Source organism: Oncorhynchus kisutch, linkage group LG5 (genome assembly GCF_002021735.2).
Source record: "Oncorhynchus kisutch isolate 150728-3 linkage group LG5, Okis_V2, whole genome shotgun sequence".
NCBI classification, from domain to species: domain Eukaryota; kingdom Metazoa; phylum Chordata; class Actinopteri; order Salmoniformes; family Salmonidae; genus Oncorhynchus; species Oncorhynchus kisutch.
This window is the reverse complement of record NC_034178.2, coordinates 27,539,664-27,559,395: the sequence shown is the minus strand read 5'-3', so window position 1 is coordinate 27,559,395 and position 19,732 is coordinate 27,539,664. Positions and strand designations below refer to the sequence as shown.

Here is a 19,732-nt window from a genome sequence, read left to right as displayed (position 1 = left end):
TTTGTACCTTGTCAGCTCGGGGTTTGAATTTGCAACCTTCCGGTTACTAGTCCAACGCTCTAACCACTAGGCTACCCTGCCGCCCCATCACACCAGGACAGTTACCGGATGGCAACAGCAACTTCCCGAGTTACACCAGGAACGTACAATCCCTCCATCAGTCCTCAGACTGTCTGCAATAGGCTGGACTGAGGGCTTGTAGGGCTGTTATAAGGCAGGTCCTCACCAGACATCACCGGCAACAACGTTGACTGTGGGCGCAAACCCACCATCGCTCGACAAGACAGGACTGTCAAAAAGTTCTCCTCACAGACTAGTCGCGGTTTTGTCTCAGCCGGGGTGATGGTCGGATTCGTGTTTATCGTCAAAGGAATGAGCGTAACACTGGAATGAGCTTGTTGTCATTGCAGGCATTCTCAACACTGTGCGTTACAGCAAAGACATCCTCCTCCCTCATGTGGTACCCTTCCTGCAGGCTCATCCTGACATGACTCTGCAGCATGACAATGACACCTGCCATACTGCTCGTTCTGTGTGTGATTTCCTGCAAGACAGGAATGTCATTGTTCTGCCATTGCCAGCGAAGAGCCCGGATCTCAATCCCATTGAGCACCTCTGGGACCTGTTGGAGGGTGAGGGATCTCAGTTGTTGAATCTTGTTATGTTCATACAAATATTTACACATGTTAAGTTTGCTGAAAATTAACGCAGTTGACAGTGAGAAGACGTTTCTTTTTTTGCAGAGTTTATGTTTGTAAACTTACAGTACAATTAAAAAGTACCTTTACGATTGAGTGTCCATATAGCTGTACCATGATATTTACACTGCTACTGAGTAAACCTCCAATTGTTCTCTACTACTCGCTAAAACTTCCCCCAATCCCAAGTTGGGTTGTCCTCCTAGTGACTGGCAGACCTCCCCTGCCCACCCGGATCCCAGAGCCCCCCCAGAGACTGGTACCCATCCTTTGAAAAGAGCACACTAGATCACCTACAGAACAGAAGCAGATCAACAGCCAAAAGCATTTCCAACACACTCACTTCAATTAAACTTTATATAGTTATAGAAAATATATTTATACACTGTATAAAAACAATTGTTACATATCTTATTTTATTTCCACAATTAATGAACAATATGCATAATAATGTAGGCCCTTCTAACGAAGGGTTGTTACCTATAACCAGGATTATACATGACAAAAATTACATTTTCACCAAACAATTATTATTTTGGCAAATAATTGTAATTCATCCTATACTGTCCTTAACATCAGCCCTATAAGAACAGATGTAGGTTACAAACACACACTCTCCCCACCCACCCCACCCCTCCCTCACAAACATACACAAGCTCAGATGTTCAACAGTTGTTCCAACCCCGAGCCCAACTCAAGAGAAGACTTGATGTGTGAATGCGAATACAGATTTGAGATTTGATTTGATTAACCAATGTCTAGTCCTAGCTGATGGAGTTTGGATACACCCCTTTCACCCGAAACACACACACGCTGGTCTCCTGTTGTGACCATTTAACCAAGCACCTCTGAGCAGTCAGACCATTCTGTTTTTTTGTCCCACCAGGGCCACAATAATTTTCCCACTCGATTGTCTGAGTGCGACCCCCTTCCCGTGAATTATTGCAGCTAGTGTTGCCAGCACGGCCACTACCTGGGTGGGGGTACTCCACCAGAATTCCCACCAGCTAGGTAAAAGGATGTCAAGGTTCTTATTAGCAGCTTTGAGAGATTCCTTGTATATTATGCTCACCCATCAAGGTGCTTTGGCTTTGTTGGACCAACCTTGCCAGACAGTCTTAGACTCTTGAGGGGGCGGTGCTGCTTTAGTGTGTCTCTGACCATGTTCGTCTTTCTGTCTTGGCTACATATAGGCTACTTGCAGTAGGCCCATAAAACAGATAAGGACTCCTCCTTAGTGTGTGGGTCACTCGGGTGGGTGTCCAGGATATAGGGTTGGAGACTGTTCCATCATGATAAGACAATACATAAATAAATAAACTGTATTTGTAATTTATTTTAAAATGTATATCCCATATCTGCACAAAGTTGAAAACTCTCTGTCACAACTCCTGCTCGCAGACACACATTGGCTCTGGTTTTTGCAACCATTTTCACAAACACGAACACCTCTTCCATCACAACCCCGCTCCCCCCACATATACACCCATACACCCATTAATTTTCTATGTTTTGTATTTCTTTGTGTTTGGCCGGGTGTCGTTCTCAATCAGAGGCAACTGTCTATCATTGTCTCTGATTGAGAATCACACTTAGGCAGCTTTTTCACACCTGTGTTTTGTGGGTAGTTGTTTTCTGTTTTGTGTCTGCACCAGACAGAACTGTTTCGTTTTGTGCCATTTTGTTACTTTGTCTCAGTGTTCAGTTTAAATAAATTATCATGAACACGTACCACGCTGCGCTTTGGTCCACTCCTTCTTCATACAACGATGAGCGTTACACTGTTATTCATTGCAACCAGTATTTGCCGAGTGCATACTACTCACATCCCCTCTCCTCGCGTCCTTCTCAAAACCCATTGGATGAGAAAGCCAGAGATCCTGACCTTCTCCAATGGGTTTTGAGAATGAGACAAGGAGAGAGGACACAAGGAATATGCAATTGAGACTCTCCCCCCTTTCTCTCTCTCGCTCCCTCACTATCCTATGTGAACAGAAACCATAAACCAAAGGTTTGGTACATAAATGGTTTTATCTATCAAACTTCAGTGACAATCTTAATGCTGATCGATTGCAGTCCATCCAGTGTCTTAAAGGCAGGGCTACATGATTAATTAGTAATTAGTGAAGCACTCACTAAATTGGTGTGCACTAGTGCTCCTTCTTCACTAAACTATGAGATCACCTCACTGTACCTTAAAAAACAAGCTAGTTCAAGACTCACAGTGCAGTGAATGAGGTAGGCCTATGACCATAGTTCCCATTCCATAGTGGAATGGGAACTTAATTTTGGTTTAGCTGTAGCTCTGTAATACTGGGTTGCATTGTTTTAATCACTGGTAATGCAGTGGGCCAGGGCTGATGGCTCCTGCGTCAAGGGTATCGCTAAAGGAAATTAAATGGCCTGTTACATCCTGGACATGGAAGGCTGCCTGCCTGTCTGTCTGGCTGCTATTCGTTTAAGGTTCTGGCACTGTGCCCAGATGGTGCAATAAGTCTAATGGTGAAACTGGCGGTCACACCAATGTCTCTGTATTCATCTTCCATAAAAGCACACCACAGCTGGGGCACTGGCTACTATATCAAGAGCAGAAGAACATGTAGGGCCTCTCAACCAATTATTATATGGAGGCAATATATTTGAGTTATTATCCATGTGCTATTATCAATACATTGATAAAGATCAATATGCAGTCTGAGTTCCTTTATGATGATTTGGTAGATGACATGACACCCCCTAGTCTGAGCCAAATTACAAAAAAATGTCTTTAAATTGAATCAAATTCATACATCAAAACTATGAAATAACACATATGGAATCATGTAGTAACCAAGAAAGTGTTAAACAAATAAAAAAATATGTTATATTTGACATTCTTCAAAGTAGCCACCCTTTGCCATGATGACAGCTTTGCACACGCTTGGCATTCCCTCAACCAGCTTCATGAGGTAGTCAGCTGGAATGCATTTCAATTAATAGATGTGCCTTGTGAAAGGGAATTTATGGAATCTATTTCCTTCTTAATGCGTTTGAGCCAATCTGTTGTGTTGTGACAAGGTAGGTAGAAGATACAGAAGATATATACAGAAGATAGACCTCTTTGGTAAAACACCAAGTCCATATTATCTCAAGAAAAGCTCAAATAAGCTAAGAGAAACGACAGTCCATCATTACTTTAAACAGCATGGCTACCATAGCATTCTGCAGAGATACGCCATATGATATGCATATCATTTGTTTATCAACACGACAATGACCCTACACACCTCCAGGCTATGTAAGGGCTATTTGACATAGAAGGAGAGTAATGGAGTGCTGCATCGGCTGACCTCCACAATCACCCGACCTCAACCCAATTGGGATGGTTTTGGAAGAGTTGGACCGCAGAGTGAAGGAAAAGCAGCCAACACGTGCTATGCATATGTGAGAACTCCTTCAGGACTGTTGGAAAAGCATTCCAGGTGAAGCTGGTTGAGAGAATATCAAGAGTGTGCAAAGCTGTCATCCATGTAGCTTACCCCACCCTCCCTCTGGCATCTTAAATAATTCACTAGGTGCATATTACCTGCATGAAAGAAAGAAAGAAAGAGAGAGACAGTATAGCTTTTTTTCCTCTAGCAGAGTTTGCTGTAGCGTCATGGCCGCTGCCTGGACAAACTTCCTGACTGCTCTGCTGCAACAGAGCCAACCCTGGGAGCACCCCCTTTTCCCGCTTCACACACCTCACTGCACTCTGGTCCTGTATAGAGGCAGCGTTGTCGGGAGGAGAGAGCAGCACATATGGCCAGATTCTCTGAGCCCCTGCATTGTACCAGGCTCAGCGTCTGCACGGCACGTCGCTCCTCCCTGCCTATCGATTCTCCCAGCTTTTACGCTTCCCTCGCTCCCTTACTCTCCCTCTCCATTCCAACCCTCCAACCTCCATTTCACCCTTCATATAATTTTCAAAGCTCAGCATTCCCCTCTGCGTGTACTGGAGAGAGAAAAAAATGACAGAGAGGAGGAGGAGGAGCAGAGTACAGAGTGCGCCATAAAAAAGCCCCACCACCCAATTGATGACAAGTAGGATTTCTATTGAGTAGCTCTTCAGCCAATGAGGCTGCAGTGCCGGGAAATACAGCAGTGAAACAACACATAGCTCTGATGCTGGTGCTGATTTGCAGTGTGAGAGAATGTTAATGTGCGTGTGTGTTTCTTTTCATTTCTCCCACTGATTAACTCAGCAGCACAGGCCCTACCACAACTCTTTTGTGTGTGTGTGTGTGTGTGTGTGTGTATGTATGTGTGAGAGAGTGTGTGTAAAGAGGGCTTTTGGGAAGAGATCCCCAGGGGTGACTGCAGGGACTGAGCAGTTACAATAGGCTTATCTTTTTCATAGGGGGTAAACCAAAAAACGATGAATCTTCAAGATAATACTTTTTCCCCCTTCTTCTAAGACCATATCTCAAGTGTCCTGCAGGTGCAACAGAGAGAAGTCCCTCTGTCTCTCGTTTTCAGGAGACGGCAGCTCTCTCCGATACAGGTAATGTGCACTTTCTTACTGTATGTACATGTTTGATGATCAGTGATGAATGCAGTGGTCTTGTATAATTTAGTCACGGCCATACCATGCCTCATTACAGTGCCTATCTAGAGGACTGCGCTGGGAGAAGGAAAGGCTCAGAGTAATTATAGCAGACGATAATATCTTCCCCAGTTGTAAATTCCTATGGTTTTAATGCACAGAGAGACACTTCAGGGAAAGGGAAGCTGCCAGAGAGGAACTTTCTCTCTCAGCATTGTGCCAAGTCCTCGTGCGTAGCTTCACACAGTGCTGCAGTATCATCTTACATAATAGTGGAAAATGTGTGTGAAAGAGTCAAACTTGGGATGGGGATATTCACGTTAGAAAACATTGAAACAACATATTTCACACCTTATGGAATCAATCCACTTCAGGTATGCTGATTAAACTGTAACCAGAGTGTTCGGTGGAGTGTGTTTTAGTCACAACTCAATGCTTTTCAAATGCCTTTTCAACATTGTTGCAATAAAACTGCTTTACCCGAGAGAAAATGACAAACAACCAATTCAGGTTCTATTAATCCATTGATATCAAGTTGATATAAGATTGACATAATGTTGATACAATTCTGTTTAGATTGGAGAACATGGAAGGTAGATAGTTGATCAAATGAGATTATGGCAGCAGTTTATTTATTCGTCCTGAGAGGAACAGCCCTGTTCCAGTATACGTACAATACAATGCTTGGAGAGGCGCATGCAAGGTCAATTCTGCTGAACAAGCTATTCTGGAAGGGCCCATGCACTGAACAGCGGCTACACTGTACCATCATGGTTTAAAAGTTATCGGAACTGTCAAAGCTAGGTTTCTCATACCAAATCAACCACATTGGCCCATTCCACCATGTGTAGCTTGTACCTGTAGGCGTTGCAGCATCACTGCCTATGTTGACTGCGTATTCCACAAAAGCGTTAATTTTCTTGGGCTGATTTCAAAGTCTTCCGCATCAGCATCACTCTGAAGGGCGTTGTTTGTAAGGTGAAGTGGAACTCAGTGAAAATGCAGCAGTTTATAGATCTCATACCTGATAGTAATATACAGTATAATATGTTATTGAGCAGTCACTTTTGTCCAAAGCGACTATGTCATGCTTGCATACATTTTATGTACGGGTGGTCCCGGGAATTGAACCCACTATCCTGGCATTGAAAGCACCATGGTCTACCAACTGAGCTGAGCAATTCCATATTCCTTATAAGCATACCTTGGTCATGAGTCATAAGCATAAGGATAGAACATCTATATTACAAATCAAGATTAAGATGATTGTATTGAAAGGCAGCAACATCCACAGTGAGAAGTGAATATGTTTCCAAGATGCTATGGTGCTGTTGTGTTATCAGGTGATGTTCAGGCCTGTCGGTCCTCAGGGGCACTATGTGGACAGGACTGCCTGGACAGAGACGATCCTGGTTTAGATGCAGAGGAGTCCACCTCCTCTTGGCACAGCAGAGGTGATTCAGAGGAGCCACAGCCACACGCACACATAGTGGAATAGTGCTGAGTTGGCCACGTCATGTGGGAGGATACTGAGATACGTACCAGTGCCGATGGTGATAAGACCACTCGTTTATAAATCAATGAGATGGAGTCAGGGTTATTTTGGGTTGGTGGGGTAAGAGGGAAAGAAAAGTTTGGGGTTTAACTGGATTAAAATGGATGAGCTTCAAAAGGGAAAATGCAACATTATAGTAAGGCCTGTAATTCAACTATATTTTTTGCACGTTGAGGTCAATTGTAGTATTTTTTCCTACTCAACATAAAAATATACATCAATAAATATTCCTATATCTCCACAGGCCTCTATACAGTAGAACCTAAAAGGATTATTCTGCTGTCCCCATAGGATAAACCTTTGAAAAACACTGTAGATGGAACCCAAAAAGGGTTAAACCTGGAAGCAAAAAGGGTAAAATGACTTCAAATAAAATAAAATGACTTCAAATCACGTTATATCTACCATAGCTTTGTTTGGACCGATCATGTCAACATCATACCGCTAGACAAGTGGTCATCGTCATTAGTCACGTCGACAATCTACAGGCAAATCCTTTTCAAATGAGAAATTATTGATCAAACGATGCTCATCGACCATTTAACATAAACATTACACAAGAAGTTGGAAATCGCAAATTCAACAATGTGTGGTTTTGAAGAAATCAGTGGCTAACTGCACGCTTTGCAAAGCAATCCGTATTTTGCTTCCCTGCCTGCTATTCTGTGGAGAGGGTGTGTGGTCCAAGCCTGGGTTTAAGGTTCTCTTATCCAAGCTTAAAATAATAAACATTCACATGCAACACCATGAGACAGAAAAGGTTGAATACATTCTCCCGCACTCAAAACAACTGGAAACTCGGAATTTGGAAATCTCAGACTTCAGTGAGCTCCACTGGGAAAATACGTTTTGAACGGTCATCCAGCTAGGAAGTCGGGAACTCGGGGCACTTTCTAGAGCTCCAACCTGAAGATCACTGACGTCATGATTCGACCTTGTTTTTTTCTGAGTTCCCAGTTGTCTTGAAAGCACCATAAATCCAGAGAATGCTAGACACTGATGACAAAGTTTGATGACAAAAGTTACCCACAAGAAGGACCGCCACGCCACCTTCCTGTTCAAGTGAGCACAGCACAACTGAGAGTCCAATAATGTATTGTATGCTGTTGCATAAATGATGTAATATGCTAAGGAGACATGTATACTGTAGCTAAGAAAGTGTATGTTGTGTAGTAAGCTGTTAGTAGCCCATGTGCCTCACCCTAATAATTTGGTCCCTTTCCCCCTCATAACTTAGCCTACTGTCCTGACTTGGTGGTGAAATGTCACCTTCGAACATTGTAAGAGCTTTCGCTGTCTGCTTATATGTCCCCTTTATTTATCCTACGGTTCTGACTTGGTGGTGTACAGGGAGAATACTGTAAGAATGGCCCATGTTCTGAATTCTGTCACTGTATATTTCAAAAGTGCTCAACAAATAGTTATATACTGTATTGACTACGTCCGTCCTAGCTCTATGTCTTAATCAAAATGACTCTTATCGTTCCCTTATGCCATTGTTTGTCCATCTCAATTGTCAGTAGAAACCATATTTGTTGAAGCAAGTCAGCCATATCAGCTATGTTTTTTTTAAAGCAGTAAATGAGGCTGAATGAACTGTTTCACTGCCAGACAAGGCTCCGCTGATAGCCAGGTGTAGTGGTGGTAAGGATTCACTCCATGGTGCTGAAAAGAAAGCTCTGCTGTTGGGACAACTTTATGTATGCCCTAACAGTTTGTGTGTACCGATTGTCACTGTCATAGTGCAATTCAGGTATTGTTAAGTACTGTGTTGTGGATTTGATGGCATGCATAAACAATGTTTTTACATGATTTACATGCTAAAATCAACACTGAAAAGCCTTGACACATGTTTCTGAGCTCCTCTCTCTCTCTCCAGGAGAGATGTTTTGTATGTTTTAGAGGAGTCTGCTTGATGGCTCATGAAATGGAATTGTGTAGTGCCCTATAATCCTTTTTGGGTGGAATTGGGATCCTCTCAAACAGTGACGGGTGCATCCATGTGTGTCTGTATGACTCTGATAGGCAATATAATGGTAAATCGGTGTTTATGTGTTGTGGTTTTGGAGGACAGTGATACAGTAGGATGTTCAGTCTCAATGGGGTGTCTCATCAGATTGCCTTGCTTAATAAGTGGGAACAAAACGAAATTCTAAAATTATATTTCCCAGAAGACGCTACATCCTTAATGAGACATCTGGTGCACAGTGGGATGAGACTGATGATGTTTTCAATTGTGAGTCTGAAAACTATATTTTAGCCTGTGAAGTCTTCATGTGCCCATGGTAGACATTTCTGTAGCACTTTCTAGAAAGTACATACGTACTGTATAATGTTTTATAATGTGCTCAAATTCTTGAAAGAACATGACCCCATGGCTCTCTTACACATGATAAACCAATTTAAGGCAACAATGTTTTCGTAAACCTGAAGCAGGTTTTGGACATAAGCATTGGCCTATTCTCAGTGGTGTAAAGTACTTAAGTAGTACATTAAAGTATTTTTACTTAAGTTGTTTCTTGGGGTATCAGTACTTTACTATTTATATTTTTGACTACTTTTACTTCACTACATTCCTAAATAAAATAATGTACTTTTTACTCCATATATTTTCCCTGACACCCAAAAGTACTTGTTACATTTTGAATTATTAGCAGGACTGGAAAATGGTCCAATTCACTCACTTATCAAGACACATCCCTGGTCATCCCTACTGCCTCCCTCTGATCTGGCGGACTCATTAAGCGCAATGCTTCATTTGTAAATTATGTCTGAGGGTTCATCCGATAACATTGAGGAGCTTACCAAATCATTAATAAGTATATATTACCTCGTACCCAGAGTATATAGCAAAGTTATTGTTACTCATTGTATATTTATTCCTTGGGTTTTTATCTTTCTAATTTAAAAAAAAAAGTATTTCTGCATTGTTGAGAAGGGCCCATAAGTAAGCATTTCATTGTTAGTATACACCTGTTTTTTATGAAGCATGTGACAAATACAGTTTGATTGATTGATTGATCACATTGAATTTTGTTGTTCAATTGACGTGGAAACAACGTTGATTCAGCTCGGTTTTGCCCAATGGATGGACTTCCCTCTGAAAGTTGCTGTGTCGCTGTCTTTGTATCATGTGATACTCACAAACACATCTGTTGTACATGTTTGCTCTAGGATGGCCATAAGCATCACAAGACTTGTCTGAAGGTAGCCCGGTACCAGTTTTTAAAAAATAAATGGAAGTCTACTGTATATGGAAGTGGTTTAAATACAGTACCAGTCAAAAGTTGACACACCTACTCATTCAAGGGTTTTTCTTTATTTTTACTATTTTATATGATAATAGTGAAGACATCAAATAACACATATGGGATCATGGAGTAACCAACAAATTCTTAAAACAAATCAAATATATATTTTAGATTCTTCAAAGTAGCTACCCTTTGCCAGCTTTCAAACGATTGGCATTCTCTCAACCAGCTTAACCTGGAATGCTTTTCCAACAGTCTTGAAGGAGTTCCCAAACATGCTGAACACTTGTTGGCTGCTTTTCCTTCACTCTGCAGTCCAACTGTCATGACTTCTGCCGAAGTCGGTCCCTCTCCTTGTTCGGGCAGCGTTCGGCAGTCGACGTCACCGGCCTTATAGCCACCGCTGATCCACTTTTCATTATCCATTTGTTTTGTCTTTGTTTTACACACCTGATTTCAATCCCACAATTACTTGTTCATTATTTAACCCTCTGTTCCCATGTTTTTTTGTGAGTGATTGTTTATTGTATTTTCGGTCTGTCATGGTGTGCGTGTATTTGTTACTTTGCATATTTGATATTTTGAGTAAAAGTACGTTGATTACTCATATCTACTGTCCTGCGCCTGACTCTCTACACCAGCTACACATAGGATGCATTACACCAACTCATCCCAAACCATCTCAATTGGGTTGAGGTCGGGTGATTGTGGAGGCCAGGTCATCCGATGCAGCACTCCAAACAAATGATAGTCCCATTAAGCGCAAACCAGATGAGATGGCGTATCTCTGCAGAATGTTGTGGTAGCCATGCTGGTTAAGTGTGCCTTGAATTCTAAATAAATCACAGACAGCACCCACCACCAAAGGACCAAGCAGTGTGGTAACGGCAGCAGCGATCTCAGGACTCCTGGACATGGGAGGAGATTCTGGACAGCAAGGGACCTTGGGCACAGGCTGGAGAGTATCGCCGCCCCAAGGCAGAGCTGGAGGCAGCGAAAGCCGAGAGGCAGTGGTATGAGGAGGCAGCACGGCAGCGCGGTTGGAAGCCAGAGAGGCAGCTCCAAATATTTCTTGGAGGGGGCACACGGGGAGTGTGGCTAAGTCAGGTAGGAGACCTGAGCCAACTCCCCGTGCTTACCGTGGAGAGAGAGGCACCGAGCAGGCACTGTGTTATGCCGTGAGGCGCACGGTGTCCCCGGTGCGGTACATAGCAGCGCCTCGTATCGGCCAGGCTAGAGTGGGCATCGAGCCAGGTGCCATGAAGCCGGCTCAGCGCATCTGGTCTCCAGTGTGTCTCCTCGGGCCGAGGAGACACACTGTGTCCCCGGTTCGCCAGCACAGCCCAGTGCGGGCTATTCCACCTCGCCGCACTGGCCTGGCTACGGGGAGCATTCAGCCAGGTAGGGTTGGGTAGGCTCGGTGCTCAAGGCCTCCAGTGAGTCTTCACGGTCCGGTCTATCCGGTGCCACCTCCACACACCAGCCCTCCGGTGACAGCCCCTCGCACCAGGCTGTCTCTCCGTCTCCTCCCTACAGGTGCTCCCTCCTGCCCAGCGCTGTCAGAGTCTTCCTCCTGCCAGAGTCTCCCGTCTGTCAGGAGCTGCCAGAGTCTCCACTCTGTCAGGAGCTGCCAGAGTCTCCACTCTGTCAGGAGCTGCCAGAGTCTCCCGTCTGTCAGGAGCTGCCAGAGTCTCCCGTCTGTCAGGAGCTGCCAGAGTCTCCCGTCTGTCAGGAGCTGCCAGAGTCTCCCGTCTGTCAGGAGCTGCCAGAGTCTCCCGTCTGTCAGGAGCTGCCAGAGTCTCCCGTCTGTCAGGAGCTGCCAGAGTCTCCCGTCTGTCAGGAGCTGCCAGAGTCTCCCGTCTGTCAGGAGCTGCCAGAGTCTCCCGTCTGTCAGGAGCTGCCAGAGTCTCCCGTCTGTCAGGAGCTGCCAGAGTCTCCCGTCTGTCAGGAGCTGCCAGAGTCTCCCGTCTGTCAGGAGCTGCCAGAGTCTCCCATCTGTCAGGAGCTGCCAGAGTCTCCCGTCTGTCAGGAGCTGCCCGTCTGTCAGGAGCTGCCAGAGCCGCCCGTCTGTCAGAAGCTGCCAGAGTCCTGGACTCGTTGTTTAAAAAAAAGAAATACAAATTAAAAACTGAAATGTCTTGAGTCAATAAGTATTCAACTGCTTTGCTATGGCAAGCAAATAAGTTCAGGAGTAAAAATGTGCTCAACAAGTCACATAAAAAAGTTGCATGGACTCACTCTGTGTGCAATAGTGTTTAGCATATGAATTATGACTACCTCATGGCTGTACTCAAATATCTGTAAGGTCCCTCAGTTGATGACAAAATTTACCCAAATTTACCCACTGGATTTTTGTTTTAGATTCCGTCTCTCACAGTTGAAGTGTACCTATGATAAAAAGTACAGACCTCTACATGCTTTTTAAGTAGGAAAACCTGCAAAATCGGAAGTGTATCAAATACTTTTTCTCCCCACTGTATAGTGTAATTTGGGGCAAATTAATATGTTTGATGAGAGCCTGGACAGTGACTGTGTAGGCCTGCGTCTCTTATCCTCTCTGTGTTTGTTTTCCTAACTGTTAGAGTCATACACTGCCTATGTTGCTATGTTGTATGATAGCAGAGTTAGAAGCTAAATAGATGAGAGAGGAGGATGTATACCTGAGTATTCTCATAGCTGAGTTAAGTCCACATCAGCACGAACTCTGCTGATTTAGGTGGGCTACTATTGCAGAAAGGGCTTCCCCCTCCCTGTCCTTTACTACATCTGATTTTGGTGAGGGGGGGGGGGGTAATATCTCATTAAAGTTTCATCAATGATGTGTGAAACCATGATTAAATGATTGAGCAATGCATGCAGCCGTGTAAAAGGACAAAGTGCAATCGAAAACGGTATCATATAACATTGACCCTCTTCTGATACATAAAAGGACAGTTCAACACTACCGTTCCCTACGGCTCAGAAACCAGACCTTCTCTTCCAGACTGGTGCATCACTACAATGTGAGTACAAAGCAGTAGCGGTGCGTGTGTAAAATCACTGGGAAGCCAGACAGAAAAAGCCATATTACAACCCGTGTTGTGATAATTGCGTTGTTTGCTCTATAACCTGTTAGTTCATATGCCCTGTGACCGTGATGTACAGGCAGACAGTCTGAGTCAATAAGGAGACACAGTAGCAGAATAAATTCAACCACACCTTTGTTTCAGCACAAAACCGGAGAGCAGCCTCTGTCCAGTGAAGTCCACAAAACATACTGCGTATGACAAACAGTTACATGACCTAGAGCATGGCCAAGCACGTTAATGTTTGACATTTTCGAACCACTGAACAACTATTGATTTAGAACCACAGAGTTACCGCAAGTCAAACAAAACAGGAGCTGCCTCCATTTCATGAATTAATGGTTAGATCAGAATCGCCGTTATAATCATTGGCCAGTATGGAGAATTAAGTAAAACCACGAAGTCCAAATCCTTATCTCCATCCATGTTTAATTTAAGAAAGGGACAATTTTTGCTAGCTAGCTAGCTAGCCACCGGAGGACAACAACACAACACATTCTGTCCAAGATGGCGTAGCAGTCAGACGTCTTGTCGTGTCGTGTCCCTTGTATATATCGTTTTTTTAAACATATTTTTATTCGCATATCTTTTAAAACATTTTGCTAAACCTCAACATCTAAATACTCTCCAGCAACCCACCTCACCCAATGTAGCGTGGATCTGCTTATATTTACTTCGGATCCGGAACCCCTCAACTGAAGCTAGCCAGCTAACTACCAGCTATCAGTCAGCAAACCATTGCTAGCGGTCATCAGCTAACCTTTAGCTTGGAAAGCGCTCGCCAGTTTGAACAACGCGACTCTAACCAGAGCATAACGGACCTATTATTTTTATCCCCGGATTCCCACCGCAAGCGGAACATTTTCATCTGGATCTTCACAACTAGCTAACTGCAATCCCGGATGACTACGTTTCCATCCACTTAGCCTGAAGCTAGCCCGGCCAGAGCTCCTGTGCTACCACCGAAGCATACTCCTGGTCTACAATATCCGGACCCACGACCAGTCTATCGATGTCACCGCATGAAGAGGCATAAACAGACTTAACCCCATCGCGACATCCCCCAAAGGCTAACTTTCTAGCCCTTGCTATCTGCTTGCTTGCTAATTCGGCCTGCTAACTGCTAGCTTGTTTAGCCCCGGTCTACTAACTGCTAGCTTGTTAACACAGGCCTGCTAACTGTCTGAATCGCCGCGCCAGCCCAACCACTCACTGGACCCATATTTACTTTCAATCTCTTTTAGATTTTTAATTTGATTATACCTTCCGGTAACCTGCCTCACCCAATGTGATACGGAACCGCTATTATTTTGTAAATTTTTAGAACACATTCAAGAACCTCCAGAAGCTAACCAGCTAACTAGCTACAAGCTATTTAGTCATTGTTAGCCACTGCTAGCGGCTTTTACCTTCTGCACAGCCAGACAGTTTTTTTTTTGCCTGGATAGTACTCGCCAGTCTAGCTTCCCTGTCCCATCCACCACTGCCCCCTGGACACTGATCACTTGGCTACATAGCTGATGCCTGCTGGACTGTCCATTAATCACGGTACCCCATTCTGTTTGTTTATGTTTTATCTGTCGGCCGCACTCAGGCTCTGTGTGTAGTTAATCCAACCCTCTCTGCCTAGTCAACGCCATTTTACCTGCTGTTGTGCTAGCTGATTAGCTATTGTTGTCTCACCTACTGTTTTCAACACCTGTGATTACTGTATGCCTCGCTGTATGTCTCTCTCAAATGTCAATATGCCTTGTCTACTGTTGTTCAGGTTAGTTATCATTGTTTTAGTTTACACTCTTCAGTTCCACTCTTCATACCCCTGATACCTCCTTTGTCCCACCTCCCACACATGCAGTGACCTCACCCATTACAACCAGCATGTCCAGAGATTCAACCTCTCTTATCATCACCCAGTGCCTGGGCTTACCTCCGCTGTACCCGCACCCCACCATACCCGTCTGCGCATTATGCCCTGAATATATTCTACCATGCCCAGAAATCTGCTCCTTTTATTCTTTGTCCAACGCTCTACGCGACCAGTTTTGATAGCCTTTAGCCGCACCCTCATACTACTCCTCCTCTGTTCCGCGGGTGATGTGGAGGTAAACCCAGGCCCTGCATGTCCCCAGGCACCCTCATTTGTTGACTTCTGTGATCGAAAAAGCCTTGGTTTCATGCATGTCAACATCAGAAGCCTCCTCCCTAAGTTTGTTTTACTCACTGCTTTAGCACACTCTGCTAACCCTGATGTCTTTGCCGTGTCTGAATCCTGGCTCAGGAAGGCCACCAAAAATTCTGAGATTTCCATACCCAACTATAAAATTTTCCGTCAAGATAGAACTGCCAAAGGGGGAGGAGTTGCAGTCTACTGCAGAGATAGCCTGCAAAGTAATGTCATACTTTCCAGGTCCATACCCAAACAGTTCAAACTACTAATTTTAAAAACGAATCTCTCCAGAAATAAGTCTCTCACTGTTGCCGCCTGCTACCGACTCCCCTCAGCTCCCAGCTGTGCCCTGGACACCATTTGTGAATTGATCGCCCCCCATCTAGCTTCAGAGTTTGTTCTGTTAGGTGACCTAAACTGGGATATGCCCTCAATCTCACACAAATCATCAAGGAACCCACCAGGTACAACCCTAAATCTGTAAACAAGGGCACCCTCAGAGACGTCATCCTGACCAACTGGCCCTCCAAATACACCTCTGCTGTCTTCAACCAGGATCTCAGCGATCACTGCCTCATTGCCTGTATCCGCTACGGATCCGCAGTCAAACGACCACTCCTCATCACTAAAACACTTCTGTGAGCATGCCTTTCTAATCGACCTGGCCCGGGTGTCCTGGAAGGATATTGACCTCATCCCGTCAGTTGAGGATGCCTGGTCATTCTTTAAAAGTAACTTCCTCACCATTTTAGATAAGCATGCTCCATTCAAATGCAGAACTAAGAACAGATATAGCCCTTGGTTCACTCCAGACCTGACTGCCCTCGGCCAGCACAAAAACATACTTTAGCGGACTGCAATAGCATCGAATAGTCCCCGCGATAACCAACTGTTCAGGGAAGTCAGGACCCAATACACACAGTCAGTCAGGAAAGCAAAGGCCAGCTTCTTCAGGCAGAAATTTGCATCCTGTAGCTCTAACTCCAAAAAGTTCTGGGATGGAGAACAAGAGCACCTCCTCCCAGCTGCCCACTGCACTGACGCTAGGTAACACGGTCACCACGATAAATCCATGATTATCGAAAACTTCAACAAGCATTTCTCAACGGCTGGCCATGCCTTCCCCCCTGGCTAGTCCAACCTCGGCCAACAATCTGGTTTCCGAGCCGGTCACGGGTGCACCTCAGCCACACTCAAGGTACTAAACGATATCATAACCGCCATCGATAAAAGACAGTACTGTGCAGCAGTCTTCATCGACCTTGCCAAGGCTTTCGACTCTGTCAATCACCATATTCTTATCGTCAGACTCAGTAGCCTCGGTTTTTCTGATGACTGCCTTGCCTGGTTCACCAATTACGTCTCAGACAGAGTTCAGTGTGTCAAATCGGAGGGCATTCTGTCCGGGCCTCTGGCAGTCTCTATGGGGGTGCCACAGGGTTCAATTCTCGGGCCGACTCTTTTTCTCTGTATATATCAATGATGTTGCTCTTGCTGCAGGCGATTCCCTGATCCACCTCTACGCAGACGACACCATTCTGTATACTTCCGGCCCGTCCTTGGACACTGTGCTATCTAACCTCCAAACGAGCTTCAATGCCATACAACACTCCTTCCGTGGCCTCCAACTGCTCTTAAACGCTAGTAAAACCAAATGCATGCTTTTCAACCGTTCGCTGCCTGCACCCGCACGCCTGACTAGCATCACCACCCTGGATGGTTCCGACCTAGAATATGTGGACATCTATAAGTACCTAGGTGTCTGGCTAGACTGTAAACTCTCCTTCCAGACTCATATCAAACATCTCCAATCTAAAATCAAATCTAGAATCGGCTTTCTATTCCGCAACAAAGCCTCCTTCACTCACGCCGCCAAACTTACCCTAGTAAAACTGACTATCCTACCGATCCTCGACTTCGGCGATGTCATCTACAAAATAGCTTCCAATACTCTACTCAGCAAACTGGATGCAGTTTATCACAGTGCCATCCGTTTTGTTACTAAAGCACCTTATACCACCCACCACTGCGACCTGTATGCTCTAGTCGGCTGGCCCTCGCTACATATTCGTTGCCAGACCCACTGGCTCCAGGTCATCTACAAGTCCATGCTAGGTAAAGCTCCGCTTTATCTCAGTTCACTGGTCACGATGGCAACACCCACCCGTAGCACGCGCTCAAGCAGGTGTATCTCACTGATCATCCCTAAAGCCAACACCTCATTTGGCCGCCTTTCGTTCCAGTTCTCTGCTGCCTGTGACTGGAACGAATTGCAAAAGTCGCTGAAGTTGGTGAGGGAGATAAAAGTCTCCAACTTCAAACATCTGCTATCTGAGCAGCTAACCGATCGCTGCAGCTGTACATAGTCTATCGGTAAATAGCCCACCCAATTTTACCTACCTCATCCCCATACTGTTTATATTTATTTACTTTTCTGCTTTTTTGCACACCAATATCTCTACCTGTATATGACCATCTGATAATTTATCACTCCAGTGTTAATCTGCAAAATTGTAATTATTCGCCTACCTCCTCATGCCTTTTGCACACAATATATACTCTTTTTTTCTACTGTGTTATTGACTTGTTAATTGTTTACTCCATGTGTAACTCTGTGTTGTCTGTTCACACTGCAATGCTTTATCTTGTCCAGGTCGCAGTTGCAAATGAGAACATGTTCTCAACTAGCCTACCTGGTTAAATAAAGGTGAAATAAAAAAATAAAAAAAATAAAGATGCCACAATTCAAGTTGCTTGTCAATGACAAATGCGTTCATTGCGATTTGATGCCAAATCCAAAATGGCTTTCCTTTTTTTGGTGCGCTAGGACCATTCACAGTTTAGCCCAACCAGTAAAGCTCAATGCTGATTGGCTATTATTTTATACTTTTTTTTATCAAAAGGAGGCCAGTTGCTCACTGGCTTCCCTTGCACTGAATGCTACGAGCGGGAACAATGTCATTCTCCTTTGAACCTGACAGCATCAGATAGATGGCCTACACATACAAGGACAGAGTGGAGTTGTTTTGCTCGCTCGCATGCTTTCTCCGGTGAGATACATTCAACCTCTTGTAAATTTAAGGAAAATTATGAAACACAGAGACAAAAGATACCTTATTTTTTTGTTGGTTCTTTTTGGGGGGGGAAACCTGGCTTAGCAGATCTCAGAATAGCACCATCATACATCATCTCTTCAAATTATTTAGTGAGATTGAGAATGTATCCATTCTATATTGAATGTTGTTAAGAAAATTTACAATGTCCTGAACAGGGACAGCTTGAAGAGACCGTGAGAATATTCTGCTTCTGTGAGGGAATGCTGAGAATCAGCCTTCTTTAATGATGCCAATGTCTCTTCCACTCTCGTCCTACTGGTGAGCCTTGGGTATCTGCTGAAGTAGAAAATAAAATATGCCTTTTTTTATTGACACATCTCAGGTTCTAGAACATGATCATCACATTTCCTTTTTGGTCCTAAATTTTGTTTGGGTTATATAAGTTCCTAAGAAATGATTCAGGCCCCCTGCTGATGATGTAACTGCTGATGCAGATGCCTTGTTTTGCAACAGAGGATTCAGTCTAATGGTTCTCCAGTAACCTTAGAAATACCAACAAATCACATTAAAACACTTACATTTTCAAATCTACACTGAAATTGTTGAGAGGGCAAAGAAAATGGGGTGCAACAAGATCGGTTAATTTGTCAGTGAACTTGTGTCCCTTATGGATGGCCTATCCCTCAGTGCTCAGTCAAGCTGCCCCAGATCCGTTGAATGGGGCAACACGCTCTGCTCTCTGTGTAGGTTGATGAATTAAGACTGAGCTCTCTCTCTCTCTCCTCTATCTTCTCCCCTAGTCGGTCTCTAACTGCTTCAACAAACCAGCACTATTCGGTCAAGCTATTTTAGGTACCAGCAGGAAGCAACAAAAAAATATATAGCTGTGAGCAGCAATGAACGGGGTTCACAGGATGAAAGAAAGGACACAAGATCAGTTGGATAACTAAGCAAGCAATCTATCATGTAGGAACTCTTTATTTATGTGCAATCAGTGAAAGCATCTTTCAATACCACAAGGATTATGCAAGTGAAGTTTAGTCTAGTGCTGTAATTGTAATTTTGTCCTATGGTTCACGAGAAGATTGTTTAAGTATTTTTCACATATTTGAGCATATTAGCTCATATGAATCTACTGCAGTGTTTCCCCAACTCGGTCTTCGGGACCCCACGTTTAGTTTTTAGCCTATTACTACACAGGTTATTCAATTAATCAAAGCTTGATGATTAGTTTATTATTTGAATCAGCTGAATCAAATGTGCACCCTAGGACCGAGTTTGGGAAAGACTGATCTACTTGTATAATGTGGCCATCTTTGAATGCATCAACATTATTTTCTCAAACTCTTTAAAGACTTTTGTGAAGATTCAAAATA

General features: G+C 44.1%; 1 protein-coding gene across 2 annotated transcripts in view; it reads left to right on the top strand.

The window, feature by feature from the left end:
* Nucleotides 1–4,801: 4,801 nt before the first annotated feature.
* The window catches only part of LOC109890830 (synaptotagmin-2-like), a 72,720-nt gene continuing 57,789 nt past the window's right edge, over nucleotides 4,802–19,732 (top strand). For both annotated transcript variants that reach the window (XM_020482884.2, XM_020482881.2), the window contains exon 1: nucleotides 4,802–5,220. The gene's annotated coding sequence lies outside the window, so the exon portion shown is untranslated. The remainder of the gene's footprint in view (nucleotides 5,221–19,732) is intronic.